We start from the raw sequence: 7,568 nt of genomic DNA on the forward strand, positions 1-7,568 counted from the left end.
GGGTTGTATGCAATTAGAAAGTCGTGGAAATGAAAAATAAATGTTGATATTGTTAAGAGAGCACGTTTGTTGGGCTAGTCGGTCATACATACTTAAAAAAAGGAATTGCGCTAAAGAAGACACGGACGAGAAGAGGGCATGGCCCGTCCATGTCCTCTTCTCGTCCGTGTCTTCTTTAGCGAAATTCCCTTTTTTAAGTTTATATTATTAGTTCTTCACACTGAATCAATAACGTTCTAGACTTGGCTCTTGATGCCGGGGACAGTCATGTCCAGGCTTTATTCTCTAAATTGCTGTTAGGTATTATTTCTAAAGTTTTATAAGGAAATTTCTTGGAAGCACACTATTGCTGTTTGCTGTTATCTCCGCCACCTTTTCCCATAGTTCTTCTGAGGACGGAAGTCAGCCCAATAAAAAGTTTTATTCAAGTGTAACACCAATGTCTTCGTTTTCGCCTGCCTAATATTGTCACCACTACGTGACAATATTAGGCAGACGAAATGGACAGCTAGCTAAGTGTTGTTCAGTTTAGTTTTAAACTAGCTCCTTTGCGGAGATTTCTACACACCGCACACGTTCGGGCAGTGTGTTGACATTCTTAATAAAAAATTAAATATCTCCGGAATGCATAGGACACCTAGAACTGTGCGCTATACGCTCCCATTTGATTTTAATAATTTAATGAACAATATCAATATGTTAACTGTGCACACCATAATAAAGAACTTCAGATGATGAATACTTTACTTTCTGCAGCGTCTCTAGATATAGTTGATCTTATTGTTATAATTCACCGAAGTAGATACACTGTAGAACCTTGCCTCAACTGAAATGTGGATGATGCCCAAATTAAATATATAAACTGTATGCTTCTGTATGACAGCCCGCATCCATAGGCGGGCTGTCATATACAAATATACATTGGCAAAGTCGCCGTTGCCTTTACATCAATGTAATAACAATCCGTTTGCAGTACAAGTACTAAAGCTACTTGATTGTGCGGAAAAGAAACATAAAATTTTATTAAGCGCTCACTTTAAGACGAACAAATTTGCACTGCCTTCCTGAGCAAGAAGCTGTAAAAGAAGACCATAATGAGTCCCTAAAAAGAAACATATCCCTACAATCAAGCGGAAGGCATTGATGCGTTTCGACAGGAATTCGCGGAATTGACTTGCTCAAATGCGTCCTACACGACCGCAGACTAAGGGTTTGATTAGTAGTCGAGTTGACAAAACGAGAAAGGGTTTAAACCACTCGCGACCTTTGTCTGTCTAGCGCCAAAGCTGCACGCTTCTAGTATTTTCCGGTCTTTAAACACCGAAGGCGAGTGGGGTGCATCGTACTTTTCCTATTGTTATCATGTCCCGTCCCTGCCTGATCCGGTCATGCACTGCGTCTTTGTTTTCGCGCAGACATTTTCCTCCCTTGAGCACTGAACTCTACACACCTCGTACGACTTAGGAGAACACATGCATTGTTTGTACAAAGAGAAACTGACATGCGGACTACAAAGGCGCGTTTCGTCGATTTCCATTCTATGCTACGCCGTGAACGTTCTTCTGTGCCATCGGAGCGAGTTTTAGCAGCCACGCGGTCAGCCAGCTCAAACCACTCTTTGGCCCGTAATTTGTTTATAATGAAACATTTATTTCTGTTTCTTAGCGCTGTGCCATCTCTTAGAAGTTGCTGAAATAAATTATCGAAAAACAAGGAAACCGAATCCCCATCAATAGATGTTGTTCACTGCAGCATTGCGGAAAACACATGTAGCCAGGTGTGAAATCAGCGCCCTGTATCAAACGCAGGCCCGCCACGAGGCAGTACACATAGAGGTCCAAAGGAACAGCGACTGTAAGAAGACATCGTGCATTAGATCAAAGGCACAAACGATTGACTGACACGGAATTAATTCAACTCTCTTGTTCCATCGGCTGGTGTCTCCTCAGCAGCACTCGGCGCAACCCCATGTCTGGAATTTTTGTGCACTTGGTGCATTCAGCAGAAAGCCTTTATCAATCACACCAAGCGAAGAAAGCACCCATCAGTATCACTTGTTTCGGCATATTTTTAATTAAACAGAGCTGCTAGCTGTATGTTAACAATTGAAATCCGGGCATCATAGATATTCCAAGGTTAAAAAGAGCATCCTACAATGTAAAAACATCTTATTATACTTTGTGGCTCAACAATTGCCCAAATTCAACGTGACAGCATATCAGGCAAGCTAAGGGGATAGCTTGCTATAATAGAAGTGCTGTGTGGCTCCAGTCATCGTGTAGGTGTTCTGTTTCAAGCTGAACCAAGTGTAAACAATAATCAGAGTGAACTAAAATGCAGCCAAATACATAAAAAGGCATCTTTGATTGAGTGCAAAATGTATCCTATCTTGGCCAGAAACTTTGACTCGATACTATGGATACCTTAGCTGGTCTTCCCGAAATAATGTTGGTTACTGGTGAATGGAAATAAAATTCTAGACTGACGGAAGCTGCGTTTATATTTACATCTTCATTTTCTTTCTTTAATAACGAGCTTAGAAATTTTACTGCTGAATTTTACTCAACCAGTGTGGAATTGCTGGAACAATTTTGACTCTAACCGAAATAGGCTGTATTGGCAAACAGGAAGCCGAAACGGGAAGAGAAGCTAACCTTCAAGAGCAAGAAAATCAAACCAACACTAAGTGATTGTTTGCTTAGTCATCGCTACGCCTACAGCAAACACAACAACGCTCACTCTTAATTACAAAGAGAAAAGAGAAAAGGAGAAAAAAGAAGAAAGAGAAGAACATACAGAAATATATTTTGCGCACACTCCAAGAGCCTGAAAGATAACTTTCCGATTTGTTGCAAGATGCTTCACAAGAAAAAATACATTTAATATGTTAAAAGAAGTTATTTTGAATTGGGTTGAAGGCCCTGATAAGGTTCTACATGATTCCGCTAAGTTCATTTTCTCAGACGCATCCAGGCGCACGCTACAATGTCGCTGCATATGGGCAGACCTATCACGCAGAAAAACAATAGGCATGCGACCTCTCGTGACATTTGTCTCTCTAGCAAAGTTTCACGCTTCAAATGCATTAGGGCTCTAAACGCTGAATGAGAGAGCGGTACATCGTCCTCTCTTTTTTCATAAGGTTATAACCCTGCCTGACGCGCGCACGCACTGCGTCCCTATTTCACGCAGCTGACATGCGCTCTTCTCCGCCGAACGCTTGACACCTCATGAGCCTATACACAACAGCCGTTTTGTTCCCACAGACGAGCAGGCAGCGGCTGCTATTCAAAAGTACGCTCGTTAACTTTGATTTCAATCAAGGCGTGTGAAATAGCGCGCAATGACGGAAACTTCGAGTAGTTAATGTCAACTATTCGTTAGCCGTGAAAACTCTTTTCAGTGCCACAATATTTAAATTTTTTTCCTGCACTGCCTTTTTTTTGGGAGAAGTCACTTCTGAAATACCAACTGCGCAAATAGCCCGTCGGTTCAGCAAATTTTCAAACGTCTGGCCTACCCTTCATTCAGCTGTCGCGGCGATTCTTTGGTCTTTGTTAAGTTTATGAATTTTTTCATTAGACAACCTACCTGCGCCATAATCACTCGTTGTTCTAGACGGTCACTTCAAGAAATTATACGGCATGCCTCTGATTTTTCGAAGTCGATAGTTTGCTTTGATGGAGTAAATAATGAGGATCTGTGATATGATTTCACTTAACTATTGTTTGTTTTGAAGAACAACAGAAACATGCTTCAGATTTAATTATGAAACACTGCCAGTTTTTTTTTTTTTTACCACTGCATATTGCCATCTCCATATGATCTTATTGCCGGCATTTGAAATTCAGCCAAACATAGCAGCTCTTTGTCGTCGAGTTTGAATTTCAGAGCTGCCCAATCACTATTTCGGGTTGCAGCAAGTCTGCGCATCGCACTTGTTAAATAACGCTGAGCTTTAGTCTGGCTCTCAAGCAATGACTTCTGGTCACATAATATGACGTAGAGCACCACAACGCTGTCCGTGTACCCCCTGGTAGTTCTCGCTCATCAAACACCCTGATGGAGGATCCCTTCAGGTCTGCTCATTATGGCGGCATAGGAGATCCGTGCTATATTTAGGGAAATGACTCGATCCTAATAATAAAAACGGCAACTGCATTTATTTTAGCAACGGTCATGTTACACATACCTTTGCTGCGAGTGTTTCAAAAAGCATTCCCGTACACATTGTTATATTTTCGGTGCTGCAGCGGATTCGAGCATCGTTTTCACATACAGACTCGGTCCTGAAGGCTGCTCCCAAACAGACCCGGCCTGGGAGGAAATTTGACGGCCGCATGAGGTACGTAAATTAGAGGGTTACACAGCTTGAAATAGAGGAATAAGGAAGAACGTGGGCAAATTGAACATTTAGTGTTAACTGTAGATTGAACAGAACCTGTTAACGTGTAATAAACTAACGTCATAAATTCTGGCGTACTTCAAGCCCGCATTCACCTGTGTGATCGTACTCACGTTACAAAAGCAAACACTTCTACGAATAAAACAATTTTCTTAACAAAGAACAATGGACAGCTCTGTGGATGAGCTGCACGAAAGAAAGCAATAACATGCATGAATTGGATATACCATGGTATTACTGGCGTTTCTAACCAAAAACAGAAAACAAGGAAAAGGGAGCACAACTCTCATTTGAAAAACCACTAAATTAGATATGCCTGCGCACTATATTGTATTATTTGGTATGCAAACAACATGAGCAATATTTTAAATATAGTAAGCAGCACATTTTCACGTTCGGCTAGATACTTCAGATTGGCAATACTTTCAATTTCTGGATTATCCTGGATGCCTGCCATCTCTAGGTTTAAAGTTACAAATGTACATCTTTCTTTCCTGTAGACAAACAGCTTTCTTTGGGTGCTTTTACTAGCCAAAAGAAGTTGTCTGCTTCATCTCAGTCCGCAAGGAAATATGGGCTGGATTCCTGCACTACGTGGTCCGGCCCAATGATGTCGACATCACGATTGTACTGGCGGGCTGGTTGTTGCAAAGTTCGTCCCCATGGTGGCAGCCTCGTTGAGGAACTCGGCCACATTGCGCAATGACCTTGCTTTACGCAAGCTCTTGCTTTACGCATCGCGGTTAGTCTTGAAACTGCTCCTCTTCTATCATGTGTTGGTCAGCGGGCATCAAAATACGGATCGTGTCCTCGAATAACATGTGCACTATTTCGGTTCCGCTCTTGTTGCGAGAGTGTAGCCTAGCTTCAGCTCGCTCTCGTCGTCTGCATTCGGAAGTGTTTTGGGCACTAAAGCGTTGAACAACTGGTCAAGAGACAAGTGCTGAACAAAGCATGATACCACCTGGTGGCGTTAACAAGCACTGACATAACATCACAAGACTAACCCGACTTCGAACAGATCAGTTTTTATTTCTAAGAAACACGACTTTGATACCATATGTATTACACTTAAAATTACACTCGTAACCGCCATATCATTCAACGAATATCAAATAATAAGTAAACAATTAAGGTAGACGAGTTTGAGGCAAAAGGCTTCACAGGAGGGTAATGAAAGCTCCTGTTTTTTAATTAATATCCACGCCGACTCTTCCAGAGCGAAGTAGACGTTGTAGAGCTTACGCTAAGCACTCCACCTGTTGTAACATGAAGCCGGTCCATGGCGTTCTCGAACAAGTTACCATAAAAACATGGCGATCTTCGCGGCTGATTGCACGGGATGTGTGCTGGAAGCCTGCTCTCGGATCTGTTTGCAGCTGTTGCCATGAACGTCTAAGGCTGCGTCGTTCTCGTATGGCCGGAAGGGGTCGAAATTCATGGGGCTCTCCCCGCAAGATGCAGTCGAGGCGCTGGTGGAGCGGTGTATGTTCCGTACTGAGAGGTACGGCACCCAGCACTGGATTAGTACACGGCACTGCCGCCACCGAAATTGTAAAAAAACATTACACCATGGTAATCGGGATCTGATGAACTATAATTGCCAGTCAAGAGAGCACAAGGCGGAGCCCCGCTTCACTTATTCGCCGTTTTCCCTTATCGCACGTGTAAGATTGTGTCGACTTCTATGGCATGTGTGAATATCAACGACACAATTGCTGCAGGCTCTCAGTCGCTCTGTATTTACAAACGTGCCCGAGAAGTCAAATAATACAAACAGGGCATTCAGTTTGTATAAATAGTGCGCACGAGCACACGGAGACATTTTTCAATGATATAATCTGCAAATTGCTTGTTTTTTACTATTTTCTACGAATAAACGTCCTCCTGGATGCCTCCTTCCATAAAGCAGGAGGAATTCGGCATCCTCTGGTTGCACAACACTGCTGTGTGACGGTTAGAAACCCCCTAATTGTTCAACAAGTATCCCGCCATTTCTATCAAATAATTTTACACATGCAGTGCCGGTAGAGTTATGGAGCTGGACAAAGTGAAAGGTGAGATACGTCTTAGGAATTTCTGACGCAGCTTAAGAGCAAGAATATTTCATCGTGAGGAAATGAAGGTCATGCAAATAGTCGACCGGCAGTTATTGGTGACTATAGATAACGAAGGGTGCTCACCAACTTGAACATTAACCCGCAACTTTACATACGATCTCCTTACTCGGCCTTCAGAAAGCAGCCCACAAACTCACCCTTGTGCACTTCGTACTAGAACCTAGACTAAGGTTTGAAATTAATAGCATTCGTGATGCGTCAAAAAATATTCTTCACAGCTCTAACAGTTTTAAAACACTTAAAGGAGTGAATCGCTAGAGCTCTTAATCATACTAATGGTATTCTTTCCATCTCTTTTCACATAGCGCATACATATTTATGCACGGCAGATGAGTGACCTCAGTTATTGTTTTCAAAATAGAAAAAAGGATATGATTTTATGCTATGTTTTTTATGTAAAAAGGTAAACGGCCATATTTAGTAGATTTCAAAATGGCTTGAATATTCATGTCAGGAAATGATACACCACGAAAACTGACTCAACAGCTCTTGAAAGGACGTTTCCAGATTAAAACATGGCTAAAACGTGCGAAAACGATACGCGGACGACTTGCATGAATTCAACGTGGTTTCGGCATGGATTTTGTACCACGCATCCCAGCCAACTTGCCCAGCGTTCTTCTCTTGCAAGAAAACTACACTCTGTTATATCTATTTCAGTGCCATTAATGACCTTGATCTTTCTTCACGTTATCTACACCTTTGACCGGAGAGCACAAAATGCAATGCTTTATAACTTGAAATTTGGCAAAAAACTTCATGCAGACGAGCGTGTGACCATTATGTTTAAAACGCCACAGGCACGCGTTGAAGGGCCTGTGTTTGGAAAGGCGCGATGACACCCCTCAACTGTATCCTGCCTCCCCGTAGTAGTGTCAACACGGGATATCATCTATTGGACCAAAATGAACATGTCATCAAATTCGACATCGGCAAAATATTACATACTGGAGAGTTATTGATGTCAAGTATTTGACTTAGCAAGGCGTTTGAAGCTTACTTATTTTAACGATTTTTGGATAGGACTCTTGAAAACCCTGTCA

This window comes from Amblyomma maculatum, chromosome 8 (genome assembly GCF_055883805.1).
Source record: "Amblyomma maculatum isolate TAMU_Amacu chromosome 8, ASM5588380v1, whole genome shotgun sequence".
Lineage (NCBI taxonomy): Eukaryota > Metazoa > Arthropoda > Arachnida > Ixodida > Ixodidae > Amblyomma > Amblyomma maculatum.